Consider the following 18,520-nt stretch of genomic DNA (forward strand, 5'->3'; position numbering starts at 1 on the left):
TTCTTTTTGTTCATTTAGCTCTTTAGGAAACCTGTAGTGACAAGGTTTCTTGTCACTAACAAAGAACAAAAAAGTCTAAACTCGTTGAATTTGGGCTGGGGGGTGGGGGAATGGGGAGATGTTGGTCAAAGGGTACAAACTTGTGGCTATCAGATGAGTACATTCTGAGCATCTAATCACCACATGACTATAGTTAATAACACTGTATACTGGAAATTTGCTAAGAGGGTAGACCTGTGCCTTCTCAGCAAAAACAAGAAAAAAAGTAACTACATGAGGCAGCAGATGTGTTAGCTAACTTGATTATGGTAATCATTTTACAATGTGTACATACTTCAAATCATATTGTACTCTTCAGATACATACAATTTTACGTGTCAATTTTACCTCAATAAAGCTGAAAAAGATACAGCACAAAAAATAAAAACAATAAGACAAGGGTTAGAAACACAGGCGGCCATGCGGCACGTCTCTCGGGGAACCGAGAACGAGTCTGAGGTCCCGGCGCCCCCCCCAGGCGGCTCTCCTGGGCGTGGGAGTGGGGAGTGTTGCTACCCCCCAGGGCCACAGCGCGGGGCGGGGGTGGGACTGTGGTGTGCCTGGGAGGGAGGCTCAGGACACTGGAAAGTTCCACAGCCTTGGGCGGGCCTTCCTCGTTCTCCCTTTCTGTGGCCAGAGCCCTCAGCGTGTTCCCTCCTCGGACCTCCTCTCTCCCGCCGTCTCCTCGTCTCCTCGCTGTCCGCTGCTGCGGGAAGAGACGGGCCTGGTCTTGCTCTGGACGCCCTGCCTCCCGGGAGGCTGAGAAGTGATTGGGACGGAGGCCTGCCCCACCGAGAAGGCCTGGCCGTCCCTTTCTCACCAACACCTTCTCGTTGTTTTGTCCGTCTGTCCCTCCGTTCCACTCGTTCCCGCGTGCGCCCCCTTCTCCCCCTCGGCTGGTGAGCTTCTCGGGAGAAGGCCCAGGCAGACTCCGCTGTAGGCGCTGGGTCCGTCGTTCCGTTTTTCTCGCTAGTGTGTCAAGGTGGTGGCTGGCTCTTGGTGGCGGCTCCGATTTGGGCCAGGGGGGTGGACGTTCTGAGGAGCCCCACTAGCGTTGCTGAGCCCCGCTTGGAGGCCGAGGCCAGCCCCGGCCAGGAACGGCGCTGCTTCGCCTTGCTGTCTCCTCTGCCGTCCCCTCCTCTCCCCCGGGCCTCGTGGGAGGGGCGGCTGACTTGCGGGGACATGGGTTTTCTGCGTCCTGCCAGTCTCTCCATGATGCCCTGTGACGCTCACTCCCGCAGACTCCGCGTTCTCATCCCGGCACGTGCCCGTGGGTGACGGGCAGACTTCGTTAGGTGCTCGGGGTCTAGGCGGAAGACGCAGGAGGAGCTTGCTGGGGTCTGGAGGCGCTGGGCAGGGCTGGGCAGGGCAGGGCAGCGGGAGGGGACCCTGTCTGGGTAAAGCAGCCTGAAGCCAGGGAAGGGCGGGAGCTGTGGGAGCCCACAAGACAGGCAAGTCAGAAAGTCCAGCTTCTAGATGCAAGTCCTACTGGGAGAGAAAATGAGTGACGGTTTAAAATACCATGTTTCACATAAATTAAAGGGGATCCAAGCTAGGATCTGGAGTAAGTGTTATTTGTCCGACACTCAACATCCTTGCTATCAGCATGCTGTCTCCTCTCCAAATAACAGTATTTCAGGTTTTGATCGTAATGCCTGCTGTAGGAATAGATCTTGGTGTAGAAGAATAATTGATTGGCCCCACGTGAGGGTTATTGATAATACCTTTCATTTTTGTAACATTTTGAAACAAAGGTTGGTTTTAAAAAAAAAATCTTCGCATAAAACTAAGGGCCTTGTCTGATGGTGTCACTGCACGCAGTTTGGGTTGTAATCTAGGGATGGATCCAGCATGCAGAGATTAAAAGTGGGTTTCTCTGTGGCTTGTCTGCACCTGCCGCGGATCGGGCGCACCTATGAAAGTTACAAGGCAGCTATTAGCCACCGGCTGACACCGCGATTATAGGTTAAACTCTGAATTGGTTTAAACGATGTCATATGTCCACCAGGGCGGACAGCACGGTGGCAGGCATGTGTCTGGCAAATGGTAGGAAGTCACTGCACCCTGGGGAGGAAAGTCTGCTGATTAACGGTCTCACACAAAGGGGGGGTCTGGGTGGGCTTGTTGGAAAAGCCTTGGCTTTGGAGTCAGAGAGGAGCATAGCAAGACCCTGTTTCTCAAAAACAGAATTTCCTTTCAGTTCTGACAACAAGTGCTGAATATTAATATTTCTCTCTTCTTCTGAGATCCGAGCAAGTCCATATTTCTAATGCCTCTCCCCTCCCCTCTGCCCTCAGCCTTGTAACGTGGGAGCATCTGTAATTCCTGCCTCCCCGTTCCCTGGCAGCAGTTCTTGCCACGTACGCCCACCTCTGTCTCCATCTGCCTCTCGCCATCCCCGCAGCCCGCTGCACTTGTGGTCCCTCTTCTCCCTTCTCCCCTGTTCTCTTTCCTCCAACTTACTCTTGTTGGCTCAGCGTCCTTTTTTTTTTTTTTTTTTGTTGAGATAGGGTCTCACTCTGTGCCCAGGCTAGAGTGCCGTGGCGTCAGCCTAGCTCACGGCAACCTCAAACTCCTGGGCTCAAGCGATCCTCCTGCCTCAGCCTCCCGAGTTGCTGGGACTACAGGCATGCGCCACCATGCCCGGCTAATTTTTTTTTTTCTAATATATTTTTAGTTGGTCAATTAATTTCTTTCTATTTATAGTAGAGACGGGGTCTCACTCTTGCTCAGGCTGGTTTCAAACTCCTGACCTTGAGCCATCCTCCCGCCTCGGCCTCCCAGAGTGCTAGGATTACAGGCGTGAGCCACCGCGCCCGGCCTGGCTCAGGGTCCTTAAGGCACAGTTTTCATCGTCTCGTTCCGCTGCTCTCCTGCCTCTAGCGGTTCCCTGTTACCCACCACGTGGTAGCCAACGCCTTGGCCTGTCACTGAAGCCTCTCCACCACGTGGCTGATCCCGAGCTCGTCTGTGTCCCGAGCCGCAGCCGAGTCCCACGCGCCATTGCCCCACTCGGAGCTGCCCCGCACCTGCGTCGTTGCCTGTGCTGTCCCGTGTCTGAAACGCACTTTGTCTTCCCCGCTGTCTCCTCTCCCCGCTGCATCGCTGTCTCCCGTAGACATGCAGGACCTTTCTCTGCCCCGCCCCACTCGGGGTCCGGGGGACCTGCGCACGGCGCCTGGCACCCATCATGCGCCCCTGCCCGTCCTCAGGCTTGCCGCTTCCCTGGGGGCCTGCGTCACCCCGGCTGTCACAGGTTTGAGACCTGTCTGGAATCTTGCCGTGCGCCCCTCCCGCGGAGCTCCTCCCGTCTGCACGGTGGCGGCGTGGGAGTCTCCTACCTCCTGTGGGATCGGAGCCTTGCTCTTCTGTTGTCACGCGTTTCCCTAGTGTCAGTTACTAGAGTCCATTCCGTTCCCAACAGGGTGCAGGCTTTGAAGCCCTGAAGTAATTTTATTTCTTTTCTTTCTTTCTTTTTTTTTTTTGAGAGAGAGTCTCACTTTGTTGCTCAGGCTAGAGCGAGACCCCGTCTCTACTATAAATGGAAAGAAATTAATTGGCCAACTAATATATATAGAAAAAATCAGCCAGGCATGGTGGTGCATGCCTGTAGTCCCAGCTACTCGGGAGGCTGAGGCAGCAGGATTACTTGAGCCCAGGAGTTTGAGGTTGCTGTGAGCTAGGCTGACGCCACGGCACTCACTCTAGCCTGAGCAACAAAGCGAGACTCTGTCTCAAAAACAAACCAACCAACAAACAAAATACCCAAAAAGGCCCCTGCTGGGGTTGTGGGGAGATAGATGATCACACAGATACCTTCAGATGTAGACAAGTGCTGTGAAGAAAATCACACACGTAAATGTAAAACCACACAGGAGGAAAGGTACGCCGTGCTCTGATAGAGCAGAACAGAGACCTGGGAGGGGTGCTTATGCTGAGATCTGAAAGGGGAGTAGGAATAACCAAGGCAGGGGACACAGCAAAGGTGAGGGAGAGGAAGGGCAGAGAGTTTCAGGTAGAGGGAAAAGCATGTGCAATGGCCCTGTGGCAGGAGGAAGTATGTCCCTGCCCTCATGGAGCTCACAGCTAATTAGTAGAGGGGATGCTCTTTCAGCTACTATGGCAAGCTAATGAATTATTTAATTCCTGCCTGTTACTTATTTAGGAGCTCTCATCTTGCTAAATGTAATGTAATCCATTAAAAAAAATGACAGCATGTTCTTGGTACATGCTGTTTTGTTTTATTTTGGTTTTTTTGAGACACAGAGTCTTACCCTGTTGCCCGGGCTAGAGTGCCGTGGCATCAGCCTAGCTCATAGCAACCTTGAACTTCTGGGCTCAAACAATCCTCCTGCCTCAGCCTCCCAAGTAGCTGGAACTACAGGCATGTGCCACCATACTCAGCTAATTTTTTCTATTTTTAGTTGCCCAGCTAATTTTCTTTCTGTTTTTAGTAGGGATAGGATCTCTACTGTTCTCATCACTTCTGTTCACGTATCTCTGGCCAGAGCTCAGTCTCATTGCCACAGCTTTCTACAAGGAAGATTGGGAAACGTAATCTAGCCCAGGAAGAAGTAAAGACTTTTAAAAACAAATAATGAACCTGTCTCTGTGACCCTCTGCAATTTAATTGGTCCTGGCATCTTTTATAGTACGGTTCATGTTCTTCTGTGGCTTATGCCTGTTCCTTAAAAAAACAAAATAAAACTGTAGTTGGAGAGTGTTCAGGCCGGGCGCGGTGGCTCACGCCTGTAATCCTAGCACTCTAGGAGGCCGAGGCGGGCGGACTGCTTGAGGTCAGGAGTTCGAAACCAGCCTGAGCAAGAGCGAGACCCCATCTCTACTATAAATAGAAATAAATTAATTGGCCAACTAATATATAGAGAAAAAATTAGCCTGGCATGGTGGCGCATGCCTGTAGTTCCAGCTACTCGGAAGGCTGAGGCAGTAGGATTGCTTGAGCCCAGGAGATTGAGGTTGCTGTGAGCTAGGCTGATGCCACAGCACTTACTCTAGCCTGGGCAACAAAGTGAGACTCTGTCTCAAAAAAATAAATAAATAAATAAAAAGAGAGTATGTTTATACATGGTGCAAATAAATGGCACCCCTAAAAATTGCTTATTATTTTTACTTTCTTTTGTTCATTCATTCTTTTTTTTTTTTTTTTTTTTGAGACAGAGTCTCGCTTTCTTGCCTAGGCTAGAGTGCATGCGCCACCATGCCCAGCTGATTTTTTCTATATTATATACATTAGCTGGCCAATTAATTTCTTTCTATTTTTTTTTTTTATGGTAGAGACGGGGTCTCGCTCAGGCTGGTTTTGAACTCCTGACCTTGAGCAATCCGCCCGCCTCGGCCTCCCAGAGTGCTAGGATTACAGGCGTGAGCCACTGCGCCCGGCCCATTCTTTTTTTTTTTAATATGAAAGTCAGGAATTTCTATTAATTTTGATTCTTATTTGACAGGTTTGAATATAGCCAACTTGTCTTTTATATGTATTTGTCAGTCTAAAAAAGTCAATGGACAATTTATAACTTAGAAACCACTTACCTCCATTTGGAGGAGGAATTACGGGAATGTAGTTAGCTTTGGAGAGCATAAGATTATTTGGTTTTAGGGGCCACCTTGTCCTGAACGCATGAAATGATAAAATGGAATTCAAGTTTTTTGTGACCCAAACCTTCAATGTCTGTCCCCATCCTTAATACCGAATGGGGAGGGGGAATGATAACGGAGTCCTGTTTTGAGAGCTATTATTATCGTTTCCCCCTTGATTATACAGTGCTGTGACATATGAAAGGCATTAGGGACTCCGAGTATGGATCCCCTAAATGCCCTGTTGCCCACGGGGAATCAGCCAAAGGGCTGGTGTTGGCTTCAGATGGCTGGACAGGTGGCTTGGTAATTAAAACCTTTCCCTTCTAACTGCAGGCCTTGTTTTGCCAGGAATCTGAGGTGAAGAAAATGTTCTGGTTGTGCGCCTATACCAGCTGCTTTGAAAGCTTCCTCACAGCTGTCCTCAAACCACAGCAGACAGCCACATCTCTGCTTTCAAAATCTTGGGGGCTTAGTGTTGTTTGAGATGGGATAAGCAGACACAGAGAGGAGGGAAGATTTCTGCCTGATCTCAAACGTTCTGAGCCTTTTTGAAGAATCAAACAGCACAAAAGGAAGTCTGGGATGCATGTATTTCCTCCTCACAACCAACCCTGTGAGGTAGGGGCTGTTATTAGTCCTCATTTTATAGATCCACTGAGGCACAGAGGATTTAAGTAGCTAGATCAAGGTTGCATGGGTAAGTGTCAGAGTCAGGCTTCAAATCCAGGCTCTCGTAATCTCTACTCTTGATGTCCAAAATGTAACTCCTGCTTTTTCTCCAAATATAGGCTCTACTCTCAGTGTTCCTCCATCTCATTCATGGCCATTCTGTCCTTCCAATTGCTCAGGCCAAAAACCTTGGAGTCGTCCTTGAGGTCTCTCTCTCTCTCATATACCCCAAGTAGAATTTATCAGGAAATCCAACTGTCTATCTTCAGAATATACCCAGAATTTGACTACATCTCACCATTTCCAATGCTACCACTTTGGCCAAAGCTGCTATCCTTGTGTGCGTTTTTAGGAGAGTCTTGACACTGATCTCTCTGCTTCTGGCCTTGCTGTCCCCCAGTCTCTTCTCATCACGCCAGCCAGAGTGATCCAGGACTGGTTGGCAGCTCTTCTCTGCAAGATCAGTCTGGGATCGAGTTCCTTCCGTGATGTTGTCCACCTCCTTTAGGTTTCTGTGCTTATCTGTATTGTCAGAGCTGGCACAGCTCCATGTCTGCATTCAAACCCGTAAAAAAGAAAGCAAGAGGCTGGGCGCGGTGGCTCATGCCTGTAATCCTAGCACTCTGGGAGGCTGAGGCAGGAGGATTGCTCAAGGTCAGGAGTTCGAAACCAGCCTGAACGAGACCCTGTCTCTACTAAAAATAGAAAGAAATTAATTGGCCAACTAAAAAATATATATAGAAAATACTAGCCTGGCATGGTGGTGCATGTCTGTAGTCCCAGCTACTCGGGAGGCTGAGGCAGTAGGATTGCTTGAGCCCAGGAGTTTGAGGTTGCTGTGAGCTAGGCTTGACACCATGGCACTCACTCTAGCCTCGGCAACAAAGTAAGACTCTGTCTCAAAAAAAAAAAAAAAAAAAAGAAGCAAGAGAGGAAATCCTGGGAAGCAATTTCCTTTTAAGCAAGTGATACAAAATTTGCACCCATCTTTTCCACTCAGATTTTATGGGCAAGTATGCGGTCATATGACCAACCTAGTTGTAGGGAAGTCTGGGAAATGTAGTCTGCAGATGAGTCTCCATATTCTCAGCTCCCCAAGAAGAGGAGAATGGATTTTGGGGAAACTAGTAGTGGCCACAGAGTCCAAGGGGGGAAATAAGCAGACAGTTAGGAGGCTGCTCGGCAACCTAGGTGACCGTCGATGATAGCTGGGCCTAGGGAAGAGGCAGGGGACATGGAGAGAGGTAGACAGGTTTGAGATGTATTTTGGAGGTGTGATTGACGTGACATAAAGTGGGGTGGGTGGAGGGGCTGAGGAAAAAGCAGGAATCAAGCATGATTCCCAGATATTTCTGGCTCGAGAGACAGGGTGGTGTCATTTCCTGAGATGAAGCAGCAGTCATTGGTGGTACCTCCCTCTGAAGCAGCCGCCTGTGGACCAGCATATGACTCCCCCGTGGGTCCCATCTTGTGTCATTGCAGAAGCAGCCATGGGAGGTTGGAACGGCCCAGAGTGAGAGTGTGAAGGGCCACGTTGAGCAAATGCATTCACATGCTGCAAAGAAAGAGGGTGGGTGGCCTATTCTTGGTGCATTGATAGGCCAAGGTGCTAGGCAAGGTGGAGGTCGATTAAAAGAAGCCAGGACTTGGAGCTCACCCTGCGTGTGGTTGAAGCCCCTGTTAAACCTGGAGAGCTGTTTTTGGTTTTGGGGGAAGGGAGGGGCTAGGTAGAGGCACCTGCACTTCGGCACGTGGACCAAAGGGGTCATGTTCCCAGCACCCTGATGCCCCTTGACTTTGAGGACTCTCAGATGTGTTTCTGTCTCCTTTGCCTGGGTCGGAGTGTAGTGTAGGGAACTGTGTTTGCAATTAGAGTAGTCAAGAGCGTCTGGAAGGAGGAGGAACTCACACAGCTGGGCGGTCATGAGGCCTGCTATGGCCGTTTTGAGGGGCAGTAAGGATAAGGGGTGGGTGGCGAGGCTCAGGGGTTAGACACACCTCACTTTGAGTCTGGGGACAGGATGCTCAGCCTGGGATGAGCCCAGCAGGTGCTGCCACCTGTAAGAACATGCCTGGAGCATTGTCAGTTTCCGTAAATGTTAGCTATTTTACAAACACTGCTTATTAGTAGTTTCCAAATCACTCAGTCCTCTGCCATGCAGTTTTTTTTTAACCTTTCTGTTTTAGAGCTGACAAAGTTAAGGTTGGGTAACTCATACGAAGTACCACAGTGCGTGAGGAGAGCCGGGGTTCGAACCCTTGCTCGTGAGTGCTGTGGGGTGGCGCTCACCTCCCGGCTCCCGTGGCGCCCAGAGTGTTAAGCACCAGCAAGGCGCAGTTCGGGGACAGAGCCCCTGCTGTGAGGCCAGCGGCCTGGCTTTGAGTCCAGCTCCGCCTTCCGTAGCTCTGGGACCCTGAGCCTCGGGTCACGGTGTCACCTCCGCGAGTCCATTTCCTCTTCCTTAAAATGGCAGGAGACTGTTTCCCTGCCTGCCTTGGCTGGCATTGGTGGGGGAATCCCACGAGATGGGACCTGTGAAGGCACCTGGATGTCGGTAAACCGCAGCAGGACACGAGGCCTCGCTGTGGTCTCGAAGAAGTGACCAGAGTGCGGACGTGGGGGCCCCAGTGCTTTTAGTTGAAGGCCCTGGATGCCCTTTGTGAGTAGGGAAAGGCAGCTGGGTGTTGGAAAACCCAAGTTGTTATTTAGTGATGACCGAAACTCTCGGATCAGTGAATTTGTCTGTGTCACTGTGATCTCGCCCACTTGTCATCGCAACCTGGGACACACAGGAATCATCATTATCCCCACTGAATAGACGGGGATGGGGCAGGCAGGGCCGGCTCTGCGCATGCCATGGCGGCATCCCCGTCTCACCCGGGACCGGCCACGCGTGGCGGCTCCCTGACCTGCCGCCAGAGCCCGAGCCACCGCCCGAGCCACCGCCCAAGCGCTAAGTCAGCGACGTAGTCCCGGGGGATGGAGAAACTGCCGCAAAAGCCTGAGAAGATGTTTCTGGGAACCTCAATGTTAGGACCGAGGAACCGAATTGCTCTTAGTAAGCATGAAATCAAATCAGGGGCTTGGCCAGCCTTGGTGGGGTATTTTTTTCTTTTTTTGAGACAGAGTCTCACTTTGTTGCCCAGGCTAGAGTGAGTGCCGTGGCGTCAGCCTGGCTCACAGCAACCTCAAACTCCTGGGCTCAAGCAATCCTGCTGCCTCAGCCTCCCGAGTAGCTGGGACTACAGGCATGCACCACCATGCCCGGCTAGTTTTTTCTCTCTCTATATATATTAGTTGGCCAATTAATTTCTTTTTTTTTTCTTTTTTTTGAAAGCAGTCACTGTTTATTAACTGACCAGATTACAAAAATAATCATGGTAGACACCTTAGTTCATTCTTCTAATAAGCCTATTGATCTGGTCCTCCCTGTTGCCAGCATCTCCACCTTCTACAAGATGGGTTGTCTTTTTCTTCATTCCACCCCGTGGAGATGATAACTTGAAGGGCCACAGGAAATTATTTGCTTCTTTGAAGCGTTTCCCAACAGTATAGATCTCATGAATCAGACCCTCCATGCAGATGATGCCATATTTACCAAGAGATCGAGCAATCAAATCGTTATCTGTCAATGCAATTCGTTTCTTACTGATTTTGCCATAACCACGCTTGTAGATTAGCTCATTTACTGACTTTAGGTTTGGGTACCCCCATGCAATATATGGTTCTACAATCCTCAGCATGTTAATTGAAGCCTTGTTGAGTTTAACAAAGGTTCCATTGAAGATCTGGCGAAGGCGAAGAGGCTGCAACACCTTTCGGACCTTTGGGCTCACACCACTGATACCTCGGATCCTGATGACAAATGCCAATTTGGGTTCTGCAGGTACATAAAAGTTGCCTGCTTTTCTTGCCATCCTAGCCATTCCAATCTCAGTTCTGTACATCTGCCTGTATTCCTTGTGATAATGCTTAGCTTTTTCATAGATAAGCTTCCTCCTTGCCTTTCGAAGCATCTTTTGGGCAAACGTCTTTCTCAGGTGTTTGATCTTCAGCTCTGTGAAATTTCTTCGCTTTTTCTTAAGGGTTTCTGGCACAGCAGGAACCTTCTCTTCTCTTCTGCGCCCTCCATGGTTCCATCCGGAAAAAGAGGAAGTCCAGTTAATTTCTTTCTATTTATAGTAGAGACGGGGTCTCGCTCTTGCTCAGGCTGGTTTCGAACTCCTGACCTTGAGCAATCTGCCCGCCTCAGCCTCCCAGAGTGCTAGGATTACAGGCGTGAGCCACCGCGCCCTGCCCTTCATGGGGCATTTATCTAACGTATCTGCACGGAGAGCACATGAGCTTCCTCTTCATCATGTCGCTTTCCAGACCCTAACTCTCCAGCCCACCAGATGCAGGCCCCCCAATCCTCCCACGGGGTCTTCGCATCCAGTTCTCCCTTTTCGGTGTCCCCTTTGAGCCACCGAAACCTTCTGCCGTCTCAGCTCGTCCTCCTCATGCTGCTATGACGATGTCTGAGGCCAGACCGCCTCTGCCCTCCGGTGAGTTGAAATTAGTGTCCTCCTTGTGAGTCCTTCTGACCCCAGGAGCCCTTGTCACGTGAGCTACACGCTTAGCCGTCATCGCTTATGTGGGTAAGTTCTGGAGGAAACGGTTCCTATTCAGCTAACCAGGTTTCTTTTACGCCGGTCCTTTTAGCCTCCACACCGCAATATGAGGCATCTTCTAACCTGGTCTTCTAAGTCTGCGTCCTCTTTGGGCACGCCCCCTCCTCTGCACTGAATACGTTAATATTTATTTCAAGCCAGCGAATGTTCGTTGAGGGCCTCCCGTGTGCATGGCTCTGTGGTGGCCACTGTGAGTTTAGCAAGATTAGAATGATGTTTTGGTGAAAGGACGTAGGCTTTGGGGTCAGACCTGGGTTCACGTCCCAGCTCCATCACTTACTGGCTGCGTCGCCTTAAGCAAGTTACTGACTTCAGTGTCACCCTCCGTGAAATGTGGCTAATCGTAGTACTCAGCTCAATAGAGTGTTTGTGAGGATTAAATGAAGTAATAGGCTGTGCACGGTGGTTCACGCCTATAATCCTAGCACTCTGAGAGGCCGCGGTGGGTGGATTGAGCTCAGGAATTTGAGACCAGTCTGAGCAAGAGCTCAGCCCCTAGTGCCCGTGGCGGCGCAGGAGGTGGGCTCTCGGGCCCCCTTCTTCCTTTCCGGCTGTCGAGCGTCGTTGACGGCAGCGCTTGGTTTGGGTTCCCGTCAGCATTCTACTCTTGCCACGTGGCGCTGTCTTGGAATGGGCTGCCGGGCAGCTAGCTCCGTCAGGAGACGACGAGTTTCTTGAGGACACGGACTGCCGTGTCCCCAGAGCATGGGTGGTCGTGCCTGTCATGCAGGGGACTATTGATGGAGGAGGACAAGGAGTGCCTGCGTCTCGTGGGGACGGAGCTGTTCTGCACGGGCAGCAACCTCCAGGGAGGGTCTGTGCCAGTCTCCACCTCCACCCCTCGGTACCCAGAAATTGTTCTGACAGATGGGCGTTTAGCATGTTCTGGAAGGAGGAGGGTTCCATGCCCCCCTCTCGGGAAATGTGTGCTGGCTTTAACCACATAATTCAAAACAGGCGACACGATGCCAGCGTGCCCACCTCTACCTCTAGCCTGGATTCTATTTTAATGCCCCAGTTTTTAAAAGGAATGAAAGAATATTGATTTTTCCAGTGCAAGGGCTGTAACCAGATTTTTATTATTTTTAAAATCGGAGATATATTTTTAGGACATGGAAATTTTGTGTTTTAGCTAAAGCCTGGTTATTCTAGGGGCGCCTAATGTCAAGACGGTGGCCTTTCTAGGCGGGTTTTGCCACCTGCCTTTTTTTTTTTTTTTAAAGAAAAGATTCTGAGGAAGGGGTGTCAGACAGAAGTGCCTTCAGGGGCCAAGCAGGTAAAGTAAGTGAATGGAACTGATGGAAAGTGAGCGAGGCAGACCAGAGAACCGCAGGTTTTCGCTAACGGGTGTGGCTGCTGCTGGGCTCCAGCCAATTGTTGATGCATAGGAATTTAGGACCCGTCCTGCCAGATTTTCCAATTTTCCCCGAGAAGCCAGAAATACATAATCCTATTTGGAATTTCTCAAAGGTTAAATGCTGGTTCAAATTTTTAAAAACGTCTTGTCTGAACCAGAGGCCGCCTGGGAACCATGCCTGACTGGGGACCACCAGCCTGGGATGGATGCGGTCTGATCGCGTACTCTGAGCGCTTCGCACCTGTATTCGGATGCCCGTGGGCACTTCGGATGGAACCTGCCCCAGATCCTCTTTTCCCCAGACCCACCTCTCCCCTTACCTTATCTCAATTAGCAACGTTTCTTCTGCCCGCTCACCCAAGTTAGAAATATAGAGGAGGATGTCCTTCCCTCCTTCCTTTCCCTCCACCTCCCCCCCTACGTTCTACCCACATAACTTCCTAAATACGTTTAATTAATTAATTATTTTTTTATTTCGGCATATTATGGGGGTACAGATTTTAAGTTTTCAATAAATGCCCTTTCCCCCCCTCCCCCCACAAGTCTGAGTCTCCAGCGTGACCATCCCCCAGATGGTGCGCATCTCACTCATTATGACTAAATACATTTTGAATCTGTCCCCATCTCCTCATCGCTTGCCACCGTCATCTTAGTTTGGGCTGCAGCATCTCTTGCCCGGACCAGTAGCCGCTCACGGGTTTCAAGTGAGGATTCGTAGTCGCTAACTCTCCCCATGTATGAAGTATTCTAAGCCAAACTTGTAATCTCATTCCCTCGACAGGGATTGGTTTCAGAATGGGCTTGTGACCCATCAGGGCCAGTGGGATGGGGGGAAAGTTTGCTGGGTAGCTCCTGGAAGAGTTTTCCCTGCTGAGAAAGAGACACGTAGAAGAGACAGCTCCCTTCTGTCTGTCTGGTCATCGCTATGTCTGGGTGTCGCCCTGTAGCCACCTTCAGAAAATGAGGGAAGGTGGCCTGCAGGCAGAGCCAAATACACAGAGGCAAAGTGGAGAGAGGAAGGGACAGAACTCGGGTCGTGGTGACGTTGAGCCACTGAACCAGTCTTCTCTGCTGCCTGTCATCTCAGAGCTTACAGCTATGTCAGATAATAAGTTTCTTTCTTTCTTTCTTTGTTTTTTTATTGAGACATAGTCTCACTTTGTTGCCCAGGCTAGAGTGAGTGGAGTCAGCCTAGCTCACAGCAACCTCAAACTCCTGGGCTTAAGCTACCCTCCTGCCTCAGTCTCCCAAGTAGCTGGGACTACAGGCATGTGCCACCATGCCCGGCTAATTTTTTCTCTATATATGTTAGCTGGCCAATTAATTTCTTTCTATTTATAGTAGAGACAGGGTCTTGCTCTTGCTCAGGCTGGTTTCGAACTCCTGACCTTGAGCAATCCGCCTACCTCGGCCTCCCAGAGTGCTAGGATTACAGGCGTGAGCCACCGCACCCAGCCAATAAGTTTCTTAATAAATGTAGCCAGTTGGAGCCAGGGCTTTGTGTTTAAGGAAGCCAGAGGTGTCCTGGCTGGTACCCTCATCTCCCGGCTCCAGGCCTGTGCTCTGTCACTGCATGTGGTGCCTGGCCACCAGGGTGGTCCCTTTGGATGCTGATCTGATGGCATCGCCTCCTGCTCGTGGCTCCAAAGGCCCACAGGATAAAGTCCCAGGACCTTGGCAGGATATACAAAAGTCCCCATGACAAGGCCCCTGCCTCCACGGCCAAATCAGTTCTCATTCCTTAACACAAACCGTATGTGCACTGTGGTCTGCTCTGCTTGCAGTTCCCTGCGTGAATGATGCTGTTTAACTCTTTGATTCATTTCGCAAACACGTGTGAGTGTGGACTGTCCCAGGAGCAGTTCCAGGTGTGGGGCTATGGAAGGGAACAAGACAGGTGAGGTCCTGCCTTCCCTGCCCAGACCAGCTCCTGTCCTCTGCTCTCACCACGTCCTCTCCCTGGAGTGCCTCCCCGTCTGTCTTTATCCGACAGACACCTACTTTTCCAATCCAGTGTTGAGCTCTTGAAATATCTTCACATACAGGTTGAGTATCCCTTATCTGAAACACTTGGGAGCAGAAGTGGTTCAGATTTCGGAATACTTGCCTTATACCTACTGAGCATCCCAAAAATGAAAATCCAAAATCTGAAATGCTCCAGTAAGCATTTCCTTTGAGCATTGTGTTGATACTCAACAAGCTTTGGATTTTGGAGCATTTCAGATTTGGGATGCTCAGCGTGTATATGTATTTGAAATTGTTTATCAAATGTTTTATTTTGAAAAATTTCAAACAGAAGGAATAGAATGAAGAATGAATTTTCATGTACCTTCACCTAGATTTAGTAATTAACATTTTGCCATATTTATTCCCTGCCCACCTTATGTACATATGTATACACATAGATACACACATGCACAGAGACACAACTTTTTATGAACTCTTTGAAAGTAACGTATAGATACCACGGCTCCTCACCCATAGATAGTTCAGCCTGTGTCTCCTAAGAATAAGAACACTTGCCAGGAGGCTGAGCCATGATGATCACTTGTGTCCAGGAGTTTGAGGCGGTAGTGTGCTTTGATCGCACCTGTGAATAGCCACTGCACTCCAGCCTGGGCAACATATCAAAACCCCATCTCTTAAAAAAAATGAGTAAGAATGCTCTCCTACATGACCACATGTACAATGTCATTATCAGACCTGAGAAATTTTTTTTTTATATATATTTTTTTTTGAGACAGAGTCTCACTCTGTTGCCCGGGCTAGAGTGAGTGCCGTGGCATCAGCCTCATTCACAGCAACCTCAAACTCCTGGGCTCAAGTGATCCTCCTGCCTCAGCCTCCCGAGTAGCTGGGACTACAGGCATGTGCCACCGTGCCCGGCTAATTTTTTCTCTATATATTAGTTGGCCAATTAATTTCTTTCTATTTATAGTAGAGACGGGGTCTCGCTCTTGCTCAGGCTGGTTTTGAACTCCTGACCTTGAGCAATCCATCCGCCTCAGCCTCCCAGAGTGCTAGGATTACAGGTGTGAGCCCCCGCGCCCAGCCAGACCTAAGAAATTTAATATCAATATAATATTATCTAATATGTGGTCCCTATTCAAATCTCCTCCATTGCCCCAAATTGGTTTCTTATTTTCCCCCATCTAGGATCTTCTAGGCCAGGGGTCCTCAAGCTTTTTAAACAGGGGGCCAGTTCACTGTCCCTCAGACCATTGGAGAGAGCACACTGTGGGCCCGGGTTGAGTCGGCTGCTAAGCAGGACAGGCAGTGGTGGCAAAAACACCCGGTGGGCTGGATAAATGTCCTAGGCGGGTGGCATGTGGCCCACCTGCCATAGTTTGAGGGCACCTGTTCTAGGTCAAGCTCCCATCTCCTTCGGGAAGCCTTCCTTGAACTCCTTCTGCCACTCAACCTCCTAGTGCTTCCAGAACGCCGTGTGCCGATTGCTGCCATGGTGTTAACGGCTCTGGTGGTGTGCTCACCCCTCTTCAGACTGAGTCTCATGCCACGCTCCTCTTCCTGTTCGCAGTGCCTAGTGCAGGGTCATAGTAGGTGCTCAGCACCTCTTGGTTGAGTGGATGCTTAAGTGGCAGAATTAGCAAAAGCCATGAGCAAAGCCCATGGCTTCCCTGCTGTTTCTTGCTTTCACACTTAACTGCTTTTTGCAGATGGTGATGTTAATAATGTAAGAGCAGAAAGTTCCATCTGCCAAATGGTGAGAAGAGAGAGGTAATCCAGACAGAAAAGTGTAAACAGTGGAAAGAACTAATGATAAATGATGTCCAAGGTCACACTAATATAGATGCATAACCCAGATATCTGAGAGCATCAGTGGAGAAAAACAACCCCCTTCTAACAGTTGTTGTGTAGTCTCCATTGTATTCGCAGGCCTATCTTATGAGCAGAAGCCAGGACCCCTTCCCAGTGAAATTACTGCAAAACTCCACATCTACCTGGACTCTCACTGTCTCCCAGATTGAATTTGTCGACCATCCGGGATGGGCCTATCACACCAAGAGAAAGTGTCTTTAGCTCTCATGTAGCATTTCCTCCTCCTACTGCTCTAACTTCATTTCTGGAGTTAGCTCTGAGGGGTTTTTAAAGTATACAACAGCACTTGCCATGATTAATATTTGGATCCAGGACTCCACATGGGAGCCTAAAGAACATTTCCATTCTACTGGTGACCATTCCCTAACAAAGAAGAGAGTGGAGGCGGGATCAGGACCAGCCAGGTCACTCAAGAAGCTGCCGGCCACTCGTGGGGAAGTGACCACTTGCTACCTTCCTTGGAGGACTCATTTTTCTTTCCTAACTGGCCACAGTGTGTTTTGCTTGGTCTGTGGGTTCACTGATGATCTTTTTTCAATCCTCATAAGCCATTAAAACACTCAGGTGGATATAATCCTTCCACCTACCATAGGGGCTGACCTAAAGGCAGAGTAACCCGCCATCTTACTCTCCTGCTTGGGCCAGCTCAGGTACCTGCTAAAGGCCAGGTGTGTGGATATAACAGTAAACAAGCCGCTGCCGTGGAGGAGCTCACCACCTACTGGGGGAGGCAGACACATGCAGAGTCTCCAAGTTTATGGAGGATGCAATGGGAGGGGTATGTGCAGGACACTACAGGCCTCCAAGGAAGGGCACCGATCCGACCTGGGGAAGGCAAGTCAAGGGAGGGCTGGTTGGCAAAGGTAGGCATAGGAGGGATGGGAATTAGGGAGGCAGCTCGGGGGACCTTCTAGACCAGGGGCGTGGAAATGGACAGTGACAGAAACATTCATTATCCTGGCGAAGGTGGGGACCAAGTGGGCACTGGCTATATTTTCAGAGCGTGCACAGAGAGCTCTGTTTTCTGATGTCACTATGCCAGTACTAGAAGGCCGAAGACTGTCTCCGAGCCGACTGGGAAAGATTCTGCTTCCCTGGCTTTGGATGATCCTTGCACGTTACTCCTACTAAGGGTTAAAGGTAGAAGACATCCCTCCCCACCCCGTCAAAAAAAAAGTCAGTGAAGGTAATTATACCGCCATCTATTTAGCTGCTAAAGAATTTACCATTCAAGGAGATAGGACCCTGCCTCACCAGAGGCGTTTAGCAGTCCAACACTATCGCATTACCCAGATTGTATAAAGAGCATGAATGATTTCCGCTCACAGACCTCTAATGGAGGTATCTCTTTACAAAGCCCCTGCTTCAGGCCAGCTGAATGCCTCGGCAGTGCCTCCGAAATCCTGCAGTCCTAATCCCTTTAGCAACAAAGGTCTGTTTCTTTGCTTAGCATGAAGTAGGCCTCAGAGGCCTGCGTGTGTCTTCGCCTGTAGGCCAGAAGCCTCCTGTTTACAATTTCCCTATTCCTGTTTTTAATGTTGTTCTGAGAGCAGCCACAAAGGGCTAGTTTTGTCCGGCAGGAACAAGGGAGCTATTAGAGAGGGAGGAAGGAAGGAAGGGAGATCGCAGGGAGGACTCCTCCAGGGATTAGCAGACACAGCTGTTCCCGAAGGGAGAGGAGCTTTAGGCTGTTTATAATTTCCGTCACATTTACATTTTTTAATATTTTATTTCCTTGTTTGTTTATTTATTTATTTTTCTCTAACCGGTTTCCTATCCACCGTTTAAAGCATGCGTCTCGTTGCCGTGTTGACGGACTAAGGGTACCTGTTTAAGCGAAGTTGGGTCAGATGGAGGCCTTCTGCAGCTCTGGGGTGATGGCTCCAGCTCTTCTGTGAGACCGCAGACCTCCAGACGACCAGGTGCCCCGGGGAGATCGACTGTTGAGGGGAAGGGTTTCAGGTCTTGTCCCATTCGTGTGCATGGCTGGAATCTGGTTTGTTTAGATCCCGTAGACCACCGCCTGTATCCACAGTATGTCAGACCTGCTTGTCAGATGCATCTCATTCTTTTCTTGATGTTGTATATCCAACCAGTGTGTTATAAAGGGGGCTGACGGCAGGTAAAGAATCTACCCTAGTCCATATTTCTTTTAAGTGCCTTATGGCAATTGCTTTAAGAAAATGATCAGTGGTTTCATCCTGAAAGCAAATAAGTTTCCTTCCATTTGTGTCACCTTCTTGTTTTTGTCTATGTACATATTCAATTTTTGCATATTCAGGATAAAGCCACAGATAGAATTTTAGTGTTAGTTTTTCATATTATGCCATACATATTTTTCTATCC

The 18,520-nt window shown here is 49.6% G+C and overlaps 1 pseudogene; it reads right to left on the reverse strand.

Annotated features, from left to right (window-relative positions):
* Nucleotides 1-9,616: 9,616 nt before the first annotated feature.
* LOC105862500 (large ribosomal subunit protein uL30 pseudogene) lies at nucleotides 9,617-10,439 on the reverse strand (annotated as a pseudogene).
* Between the last annotated feature and the right edge of the window lie 8,081 nt (nucleotides 10,440-18,520).

This window comes from Microcebus murinus, chromosome 21 (genome assembly GCF_040939455.1).
Source record: "Microcebus murinus isolate Inina chromosome 21, M.murinus_Inina_mat1.0, whole genome shotgun sequence".
In the NCBI taxonomy this organism is placed as follows: domain Eukaryota; kingdom Metazoa; phylum Chordata; class Mammalia; order Primates; family Cheirogaleidae; genus Microcebus; species Microcebus murinus.